Source organism: Mastomys coucha, unplaced genomic scaffold (assembly GCF_008632895.1).
Source record: "Mastomys coucha isolate ucsf_1 unplaced genomic scaffold, UCSF_Mcou_1 pScaffold22, whole genome shotgun sequence".
Taxonomy (NCBI): Eukaryota; Metazoa; Chordata; class Mammalia; order Rodentia; family Muridae; genus Mastomys; species Mastomys coucha.
The window spans coordinates 193,873,806-193,885,897 of record NW_022196905.1 but is presented as its reverse complement, the minus strand read 5'-3'; the positions used below and the strand labels follow the sequence as shown (position 1 = coordinate 193,885,897).

Below are 12,092 nucleotides of genomic sequence, written 5' to 3'. Positions count from 1 at the left end.
TATTTCAACAGATGGCAGAACTGTTTTCCCTGATTCTAATTCTTCTTTTTTTTTTTTTGTACAGGCAAACACTGAGAAACTTCAATATTGTATTTCAGGGAGACAATGTTTACTTTCACCTAAAAAATTAAAATGGGTCATTGATTTACAAACAGAATTCTAAAAATGACAATAGACATCCTAACGTAGAGGCTGGAAACCTCCATCTTAGACAAAGAAATATAGGCAACTGGAAAACCTGAGAGAGAAGAAATGGTCTTCCCCAGGGAATAACACCCAAGTGGCTGCCCAATGCCAAGTGGTCAGCCTTGTGGTCATATACATATAGGAACATTTTAGAGGCTAAGTGGATTGTACTTATGTATGTAGGAATACATATGTATATTTGCAACAAGTAAAGGAAAAGAGGCCATGAACTTGAGAGAGAGTAAAAGAAGTACATAGTAGGGTTAGAGGAAGAAAAGGGAAGAAAACCATGCATATATAATTTCAAAACTTAAAAAATTTACTATAGTAAAAAGAAAGAACTCCTTGAAAAGTGTCTCCAGAAACATTATATGTTTCATATAATATATATGTATATATATGCACATATATTACTATGTAATAAATATGTTTCATATAATATATTATATATAATATGTATATATGTGGTATATTATATATAGTGGTATGTGAGTATGTGTGTGTGTGTGTGTGTGTGTGTGTGTGTGTGTGTATGTGTCCTGACACTCCTATAAAAACCTAAACTTTTTTTGAATGGTACGGAAAAAAATCTTTCCGATGAGGACACTGATTAATTCTTATATGTGACAGTGGATGGCCTGAAACTTTAGAAATCTGAGAAAATAATATCTACATATTTGTGAGACAGGCTTCCTGAGGAGATTAAACACACACACAGACAGACAAACACAAACACATGCCTTTTTACTGCAAATAGGGAGTCCAGTGCAGATCAAAGAACAGATACCATCAAAGTCCAACTTGGTGAACAAATAAGTTTAATTGTGTTTACTTAACATACGAGTGAAGTGTTACTTACAGGATCAAAAATGGCCAAAAGACAGCTGTATCACTAAAGCCCTCCCCAGCACTGATAACAGCTCACAAAGGCTGAAAATCTGGGATGTGCTGCAGAAGCTTTGGATAGCTGAATAGACCAAAGGGTGCCCTTGTTGACTCAGTTCTTCTAAACTTGCCCAAGCAGTTCCACTAGTCTCTGCTTCTTCCAGGCAGCTTGGCTGGTCTCTGTTTCTTTTCAGACTGTTTGGTTGGCCTCTGCTTCCTCCCCGCAGCTGGACTTGTCTTGGTCTTCTTTATAGCTTGTCTTGTCTGAGACTGACTCTAGCAGTCTTTCATTGTTTACTCTTAGGAGGGAGCAATCATGTCTGATTCAAGGATTTCCTGAATCTTCTTTGAGTTGTTTATTTTCTCCTTAAGGAGTTTCCCTACAGGTTAGAATGTTTCAGTCCTGTAGAAAACTGATATGCAACAGTATTAATATTCAATTAGGAGGCCAACTGTTTCCGATTGTTTATCCTGATCAAGAAGAGTGAGCTGATGGCCTTGCAAAGCTCAGCTGATGAGACAAATATCCCCAGCAGCAGTTCAATAGAGCAACAAGTTTCTCTTCAGCAGTTTTCCTGTGTTAAGCTGAGAAAATCAACTTCACTCTACCTAGCATGTTGTGCTTTGTGCTATTGCCTACGACACGCAAAGTATCCTGCTGTTAACTCCAGGGGCTGAAGATCACACAGCAATTGGGTCCACAGGTAAAGGAACTAAACTGAAAATATGTTTGGCTGGTTGGGTTTTTCTCTTATTTTCTTATGTTTAGTATGAACCAACTCTGTGTTGTGTTGTGTGTCGACAGAAAGACAATTTAGTTTATTCTATATGTATGGGTGTTTTGTTCTGCGTGTGTGTACAGGACCTATGAAAGCCTGAAGAGGGCATCAGATACCCTCCAAGTGAGCTACTACATGGGTTCTGAGACTCAAACAGAGATTCTCTAGCAGAACCACAGGTATGCTTAATCACCAAACCATCTTTAACCTGGGCCCAGTCGAGTAATAAATCTAGAACACCGGAGCCTCAGTGAGCAGTTTCTGCCTGCAAAGGACAGAAAGCATTCAGCTATGACTCCTGGGTGCTTGGCTCCTGTTTTTCTTTTCACAACCTCTCACAACTGCCCCCGCAGGAGATGTGTTCTCTGTCAGGTAGACAATGCCCCAAGCTCCCAGCATTCTAGGTTGATCCTACCCCCAGTCATCTGACCACAGCCAGGCATGGTCATCCCTACAGACAGATAGCCATGGCTCACACAATATAAGGGGTAGTTCGACCCCTCCCCTCTCTCTTGCCTTCTTCCTCTCTTGCTCTTTGTCCTCTCTCTTGCTCTCTTCTCTTGCTCTCTTGCTTTCTTCCTCTCCTTTCTCTCTCTCCTTTCTTCTCTCCTTCTTCTCCTTTTTTTCTCTCTATATGGTCATTACCGGCCTATTTTCTCTTTCCTATAATAAAATATCTCACAATTATGCATTGCTTCCTTTTTATTAACACATCATGCAGCCCCAGGTATCAGGAACAGAGCATTCCAGGCCTCAGCAGAGACACACAGGCCTATACCAGTCCATGCCTGTATATAATTCTGTTCTACATATTTTCCTATTTATAATTTATTCTGTGAGTTAACCAAATGTAGAACTAAACCAAATAGTTTATGAGAGAGAAACTGTGAATCAAGCTTTACAAATGTTATCTCAGATATGAAATAAAGAAATAAAAACATATGCATACACACACATAATAATATATCATATACAAAAGCATTATATACACATACACCCATGCAGAGACTTACATAGAATCATAAAAACACATGCATATAAAAATACCACACATATACACATGAACATCACACATATAATTTACATACTTATAGAACACACACACAGTTACTTGGAAAAAAAATGAGTAAGAATCAAAAATATAAACCACTTCTCCAAGTAAATGTTTGCAGTTTCTTCTCAATGTGAATACTGAAAATGTCTACTGTACTATCATGAAATTAAACACTTTTTAAAAGAATACTTTGTGAAGTTCAGTTTGCTGTGTGACAGATATTTAAGAGAATACATTCAGCAATGACTAACAAATTGTTAGAAGCCCCCACAGGACTCAGTTGCATTTCATAGCATTGGGTCTGGAATGTAGAAGTGATTTTGTAACTGCTTGCTGCTAGTCTCAAGAGTATTTGTTCCATGTATTTCTTCCCTTTTACTGAGAATGTAACCCTCAGTGGTGGGGACTCTGAAAACAACCGCAGTGTGGGAAGACTTCTTGTGCAATTGTCCATGGAATTTGATCAGTATCAATAAGCAATTTATCTTAAAGCTACTCACATGCAACTAAACAACCATTTAGTACCTGTTTATCCAGTTCTTAGAGAAATGACTAAAGGAACAATTTATCTCACCTAAGGCAGCAGGCAGTGGGTGATGACAAACGCCCCAAAAGCAGTAGCATGAACTAGTCACAAGCCTTCTCCCAATAAATTGTCTTTCTGGGTTTCCGTAGTGCTAAAATTAGAAGAAGAAGAAAAAAAACTAAAGTAAAACAAGGATTGAGTGTGAGTTAATAAAAATAAAAGTTTGTATTCACCGGAAAAAGAAAACAGAAAGCACTATATACCTGAGTTCGAAGAGACCACTGAAGGTTGTAACCATCCCAGCCATTGGTTCATGGTTCTCGAGCAGTTTTCTTTTGTTTTGTTTTGTTTTGTTTTGTTTTCCTCTGTGGCTGCTACCCCTGCAATCATACCATTCTAGGCCTCTATGTCAAACACTGTGTTATGTTTGGCTCCATTTTTGTTTTCTCTCTCTACTTTTGGCCTTCCCTTCTACTTTTGGCCTTCCCTTCTAACTATTCTTCACATTAGATTTCTCCTTTCTATAGCTTCTCCTATTTACTAGTTCTCAGTCCATTGGGTTTGCATTATAACACAAATTCTTTGCTTCTGCTTCTATCTAGAATCTTATCACCTTTAGATGTGTCCTCCAGGGGCCACTAAAAGACAAGTAAACAAAAAAGAACAAAGTCAAAGAATTCCTCTTTTAGTCACTGCAAAGACACATATCAAACCTCCATGACTGCCCATATTTTTGTAATTCACCCTTCTGCATCAAAAAGTTAATCAATTTAGAAGTGTTAAAGACTTGATGTGCCATGTGTTATAACTGTATATTGTATACTGTATATACAGACTAGAGTCTACACAATACGGTGCCCTCCACATGTGGTTGTGTTAAACATTTGTCTGCTAAGACTCACTGATGCTATGTCCATCTAAATATCCATATAAAGTTAGGATACTTTGGTATTTCAACAGCTGCCTAACTTATTCTCCAACACCTACCTATATTTCTTTTCTGATCTACACCTTATAACCAGAAGATCCTTCAAAACTACAAATGTGATTATGCCATTTCCAAACTTCGAGTTTAGGAAGGTCATTAGTGAATCCATATGTTAAAGCTCCTAAGCAGCTAACAAGGCCTTGCAAATAGCTCTCAGCTTGAGCCCAAACTCTCTTTCATCTTTCGCCCTCTCCACCTTCCTGCCATATTAAATTCTCACTGCTCCAGTCTTTCCCTTCTTAAATCCAATTCATCTCACAGGTCTACTTTAATTGTGAATTTATAAGGGTTGCAGCCCCTGACCCTCTTGACTAGGTTAAATTATTTTTCCTGGCTTTATAACATTGTTCCATAGCATTCATCACACTTGTAATTAATTACTTGTTATTGAACATCTGTAACTTCCTCCTCAGTGAAGCTGTCCCCAGTCCCTCTCATGAGGGGAAATATAGAAATTAAATGTTCTCAATTGTTGCTGAATTTTTTTCTCTAGCATGCATTTTTTTCTCTAAGTAATTACTTAGTTGAGTTAAAATGAAAATATATTTCTGGTCATGAAGAATCCTTTGAGGTTTGGTTTCAGCTGGATGTGCTTATGTGTGTGTTTGTGTTCATGTGTGTGTGTGTGTGTGTGTGTGTGTGTGTGTGTGTGTATGTGTGTGTATTCCAGTCTGTCTTATTGTTTGTTTCAGGTTTCCCATCAACAACTATAGAAGCCTTTGCTAAGCACATTGCTGGAGTCAATCCCTCCTTCAGATCTCATGTACTACCTGCAGCCCATTTCTTCATTGCATGTATTAAGCTCCATTTTTGTTAGTGTCAAAAAGTCTGACTAAGTAACCGTTCCCTTGAGGTGACATTTAGAGTCTTATTCACATTTTATATTTCATAAATATTCCACAAACATGTATTTAATAAGTGCATGGGCACTTGTAAAATGGGAACTAGGAGACCTCTTTTCATAGAAAAGTATGCCTTCTAATTGGAGGAATATCTCAGTGGCAGAAGCATGCAGACCAGTGGATGGTGACTTCAGAGGCATCCCTCTCACATAGGTGAGAGTAAATGGAGTCTATGTCAGCATTCTTCACAGATCCTTGCACATCCATGTTTTGATAGCACTCTTTACAGTAGTCATATTTCAGTAGATAAACTGATAAGGAAAATGTTGAAAATTGATACAATGAAATTTTATTTAAGCATACAAAACAAAATTATGTTTTGTTGGATAATTGGTGGAATTAGACTGGAAATCAACATAAAAAGCAAAATGACCTAGACATAGAATGACGAATTTTTCATTCCTTTGATATGTGCATCCAAGAGTTGATGTACACGTGCACACTCACACACACACACACTCACACAACACTCACACACATACACAAACACCACACATACTCATACTCACACACACATACTCACACACATTCACATACACACTCTCACACACACCCACCACACACATACCACATACACTCACACACATACTCACACACACATACACACTTACATGCACACATATACACTCACACACACACATACACACCACACACATAGTCACACACACACACATACCACACACATATCACACACTCACACACACATTCATACACACATTCACACACACATTCACATACACATACACACTTACGTACACACATACACACTCACACACACATACACACCACACACATACTCACACACACAGACACACACACTCACACATACACACCATACACACTCCACATACACACATACACACACACCATGCACACATACACCATGCACACATACACACTCACACTCATACACACATACATACCACACACACCATGCACACATACACATACATGCACACAAACACACACATACACACAGGCACAAAATGACATGTGCACACCTACACACAGAGAAGGATAATTAAAATCATAGTTTGAGACTTTTAGAATAAATGATTGATTTGGTCAATTCATATTCAATGCATTTCTAATCTTAATTTGAAACTTCAAATTATTTTCAATCTCCCACTTCATAATACAGAATGTGAAATGACTCTTTTTGGCTTCTGGCAGGTAGTTGACACTTTCTAAAATGGAAGGAAAAAATGAAAATATGAAGGATGAATGTGATGACTATTGTTCATCAAATAACTTCGATAAGCAAGTAAATTAAATGTTAGGACTTGCACCTCAAACTTTTAATATTTTCTTAAAGAAAACATTACCAGAATTATCAACAACATCTATCTATACACTCTGCTATTTCCACGCAGCCAGATCTTGAGACTCCCAACCACTCAACTGTGATCTGAAGCAGCAGAGCTGGATTTAACATTTACACTTGCTGGATGAGAAGACATTGACATACTCAGAAGTACACTTATTAAGTAGAGGAAAGCCCTGGCTGTCTCCAAGTGTTGACAAGTGACTTAGAGCTAAAATAGGTAGACGCTCTCACAATTTAAAGTTGTGTATGAAAATAAAACGAAGTCTGCCTTCTAGTATTTTTCATATGCCTCCATTTAGATTTGTTTCAGCTAGCTAAAATTATTTTATAAATAACCAAAAGAAGATGTGCCATCAGAAAACAGATCAGATGAAGCTGAAGATTGAGAGACACTAAGGCCAGAGGAAGTCCCAGGGCATACATTAATCATTGGTTAACATTTGGATCTTGTATCTACAGGCACAGAGTCAGTAACTTATGCAATGTATTTACTTGCTAATTTGGTTATTTACTTAATGGATGTGAGAGAATTTCAAAGGAGTTTTTGTAGAATGGCTAGCATACACTTTTTCAAAGTAATATTTGCAATAAACATAGTGTAAAACTTTTAAAAGGTATTCAACATATTAGAAGACAAATTAATTTATTGTACTTTAAAAGAGTATCAAGCAGGTGAGAGATGTGTAAATTTTTCAGTGCTATACATAGATGCAATATACATCATTTAATCTAAAAAGCTATCTACTAAAGTAGGAATGAGTAAAAGTAGTCAAAGCATCCTCCTCTTTGGCCTGTATCTTACTTCTTTCAATTTAGATATTTGAGCCCACAGAGGCCCAAGTGACTAAGTCTCGATTAAGGCAATATGAGATAGAATTTCCTTGAGATCTGTTTTGCTTTTAAATAGAATAAAAGAGTTTCACAAAATATACATGTTACTTGTTTTCTTTTTCTTAGAATAAAGATGTTAATCTATGACAGTGTCAAGTGAGCATGTTTTCATAAAATAATTCTCCAATTTAATAAACTTCCAAACCACTGATTATCAGCTGGAAAATACAAATACACCTGCAACAGAAAGATGTCTGAAATCAGTTTAAGCATTGAACTTCTTGGAAGATGCCGTTTGCTGCTTAGCATTTCAAATGATACTGAAGCATGTAACTCTTACAGTTAATGTTGAGCTAAGGTTGACTCCCTTAACTGCTTAAAAAATATAAGGAAACTTTACATTAGTTAGATATATATTAGCATTTTAGTTAGATAAGATTTACACTCACTTTTTACATCAGTATTTCTCTTGGGTTAACTAGTATGGGGTATTTTTTTCTCAAGTAAAACTGTTCTAAATCTTGGATCAGATCTGGCAGTCTCTCTGTATTTAAATATAGAACAGTATTACCATGGTTCAAATGAATGGCTTCCACCCAGCTTAATTATGTTCAAGCTGCAAATAAATGCATATGCTGTGCCCATGGATTTGAAAACACAAAGCAGGGGCTCCCTCTGCATTCCCCATCTGCGCACTGCCTTTGTCTTTTACATGTAATAATATAGATAACAAAGCCAAATTCTTTTTAAAATTAGAAGTACATAATTGGAGCATGAGGCTGACTACATGTAACACAATGACATTATTTTCTTATCACTCAGTAAATCTGAAATAATAGCAGTGATGACAGTAATAAACATTTTTTTAAAAAAAAATAGAATGCCCTGTTAGGCCACAATGATAGAGTTGCATGAAATATTAAATGCTATGATGGAGAGTGAAATATTACAGCAAAGATAGTAAGCACTTGGGAAATTTTGTTACCTTTGCTCTATCAAAGAGACAACATGCGAAGGAATTCTGGGTACCTTAGGTATGTCCCCACCAAATTGGGGACTTTTGTGAGAGAAAATAGACAGTAGCCTAGCACTGATATGAACAAGATACAGAAACTGATAAAGTAGTTTTATGGAAAGGCCTTGAGAGACAGCAAGAGCAGTTGTAATTCTTGTCTTAAGCTAGAAGCCAGAAAAGTCCCAGTTCTGTCTTGACTAGAGGCCAAGAATTCCAAAGGAAGTGCTATTTCCTGATCTGGTTTCTTGCTTTTGTCCTGTTTTATACAACCTCAGTATCCTTAAGTGGAAACTTTATTAAGGATGTAATGGAATCTAAGAGGCTTCTTCCTCTATACCTTATGTGTGGGACATTAGGGCTGGCTTATCTCTCCATTTATTACCTAGGTCTACCAAACATCCTATAAAAATTGTTTTAGACTAGCAAGGTCTTAGTTAGGGTTTTACTGTTGTGAACCCACACCATGACCAAGGCAACTCTTGTAATGAACACTCAATTGGGGCGAGCTTACAGGTTCAGAGGTTCAGTCAATTATCAAGTCAGGAGCATGGCAGCATACAGGCTAGTGTGGAGCTGGAGGAGCTGAGAGTTCTATATCTTCATCCAAAGGCAGACAGAAGACTGACTTCCAGGCAGCAGTGAGGATGAAGGTCTTAAAGTTCAGGCATAAAGTGACACATTTCCTTCAACAAAGCCATACCTACTCAACATGGCCACACCTCCCAATAGTGCCACTCCCTGGGCCAAGCATATTCAAACTGTCACAAATGGTTTCTTGTCATCATTTGTATGGCCTCTCCTATGAATTTCCCTTAAGACTCTGGTAGCAAATCCTGCTTAAGACTCTAAGCTATAATCATGATCGGCCAATTACAAACTCAAGACAGCAGCATTGGTCTCTAGGCTTCCACACTGATGGTCTACCCTATGAATTTCAGACTTTCTGGAAGCCACAGTCATATTAGACAGCCCCTCCCTGCATGTCTGTCTGTCTATCAGTCTGTTGATCTCTGCCTCAAAACAAACAAATGGAAACATCAAAAATAGCATAGAAGACAGCTTAACTACAGAAATTCACTTTTTCCTATTTCTGGAGGTAGGAAAGCAGAAGTAAGGTTCAGGCAGAGCTCAGTTGTTGATAATGGCTTTCTTCCTTCCTTCCAGATAGCATCTTCTCTAGGGGAGGGAGACAACAAGCTTGCTGCCATTTCTGTTTGCAATGCATCACTCATGGAAACCTAATCACCCCTGAAGGTTTCCACCTACAAATACACTCACAGTTTCAAGTTTGCAGAATGCAAACCTTGTGAGGGCGCAAATCAGCAAACATCACAGGTTCTCTTTACACCCAAGCAGAGATCTTACTGCTTTTGTTTTTCTAGGAAAATCTGGCTTCTACATTTACCTTATCATCTCCAAAATCTACACTCTAGAATGAGGCTGACTAATTAAGTCTTTCTAGATCGCCCCCTTTCTTATTTCCATCTCAGCTGCTCTTCATTTCAGTGAGACCTAAAGACCTCGGGCCACTTTTCTTCTTCCAAGAATCTCAGCAGCCTCCCAGTTTCAGCAGACACTCCCACCTACGTACTCAAAGAGGTCATCTTAATTTCTTCAAAAGTTATTCCAGACTTTTTCTCCATCACTCCTCACCTAAAATTTCAAATGCCTCAGTTTTCTCTCATCAAAAAAATCTTGGTTTTTAATTTGATTAAGGTCCCTTTTCATTCGATCCTGGTATCTGCCCTTCATCTCTACAATACATACATGCAATGTATTCTCCTGTTTGTGACATGTATCTTCAAGTTTTCTTTTTAGGTTTATTTATGTTATGTATAGTGTTTTGTTTGCATGTTTGTCTGTGTACCATGTATATTCCAGATGTCCACAAAAGTTGGAAGAGGCATAAGAACCTCTGGAACTGTAGTTCTGAGACACCATGTGAGTGCTCGGAACCCAACATGGGGCCTCTACAAGAACAACAAATGCTTTCCTGCCAAGCCAATTCTCTAGCCCTGTGTCATGTATCTTAAAAACACGTTTAGACTATTTTAATTATAAAAATTATGTTAAAGGAACACCATGGGTGTCTTTGCTTTAGCATACTTGTTACTCTGGGGCCTACCAGTTTATGATCAGGAATGGATGCTTAATGTCTTACTGGGTGAATAATCCCTTTTTATGAAGAAAAATCTGCAACGGCTGATGACTACAAAGAATAAGAAATCATCATTAAGGTAGAAAGTCTGGGAAATGCCCAGGTATTTATTTAATGATAGCTCCCCATTCTTTCCTTTTCAATAACCAGGGGCAGGGTTCATTGAACCCAGACAAATGGTGAGGTAGAGAAGCCACTCCAATCCATTCTGTCTGGCAATGGACTTGTACAAAGGAGCCATAAGCATTCTGACACAGTGAACTTTGGAGTACATGCATCTTTCCACACTTTGTAAATTGCACCCTATAAATATGGGGCTTGACAGGGCCCAGTACAACCAATCTGTAGTTGTGATTCTGCTTAATGTGCTCTTCTCTATGAGAGTTCATTAACTTCCTCAGGACTCGGTTTCAAGACATGTGATTAGACTGCATTGTTTCTAAAATCTCTTTGAGCTCTGAATTTCTATTCCAGTCTGATAAGGTTTAAATTTTTAAAACCCTTACAACTTACCTTTTCTTTTCAACATAAAATTACTGCGTAGCACTTTTTTATCCCGCCACAAAAAACAAAATTCTTTGTCAGCACTTCAAGATGCTTAGATATAAACTTTTATCCAACCTCTGCCAAAATGCTAATTACTTAGTTATTTTAGTCATCATATAGATTAATCAGAAGATTTGATACGTAACACTCAATCCAGAGATGTTGTATGTTGTTATAAGTCATTTATCCAAGACATTTCAAATATCATGTGAAAATAATTAAATTTAGAAATCCAGACTTAACCATTTAATGTGTTTCATGGTCTACCAAATGATCAAATTAAATTACTTAAGATAAAAATATTCTCTTTTCATGAATTAATGAGGACAATTGATGAATGATAGCCAATTTAAGCTATGCTATGAGAGTAAGTTATCAAAGAAGAAAAGAAAGAGGACTCCGAGGCAGAGAGTACAGCTTAGATAAGATTGGCTCACCTCTTTGCTACTGTTGCAAAGAATATTTGTTGGACATCAGGATAACTGGTTTGACAGGTTCCTGTGTGCACAGAAGGTGGACAGCATCATCTAAAAAATAAATAAAACTATAGATTCTTGTAGTTATAGCTCAACATCATAACAGGGATACATTACAGACAATCAAGGGATTAAATGTCCATTTCAGGCCCCATGCTCTGGCCGTCTGCTGCTCAGCCTAGATGCATCCATGAAGCAATGGGAAGCAAATTTGCCAGTCAGATCATACGGGCACAATTGGGATAGATAGGGGTGATATAAAAGAACAATCAGGAAGTAGCCATCAAAGAATCTATCAAAAACAATAAGTTAAATTTGTTTGATGAAAATGCTCAAGTTGATGACATTATATAAAAAGTAAAAGGATCTTGTTTTTAAAAAATGTGAACGTTCTAAAATTGGTAAAAAAAAAAAAAAAA

General features: G+C 37.4%; 1 long non-coding RNA gene across 2 annotated transcripts in view; it reads right to left on the bottom strand.

Annotated features, from left to right (window-relative positions):
- Positions 1 to 3,508: 3,508 nt before the first annotated feature.
- Positions 3,509 to 12,092, bottom strand: part of LOC116071401 — a 10,835-nt gene continuing 2,251 nt past the window's right edge. Inside the window, exons 2-3 of one of the 2 annotated variants that reach the window (XR_004110877.1) lie at positions 11,635 to 11,724; positions 3,509 to 3,581 (exon numbers count right to left, since the gene is read on the bottom strand). This is a non-coding gene — a long non-coding RNA (uncharacterized LOC116071401). Of the gene's footprint in view, positions 3,582 to 6,398; positions 6,508 to 11,634; positions 11,725 to 12,092 lie in introns of those variants that run through there. The other variant, XR_004110876.1, reaches the window with a different exon arrangement.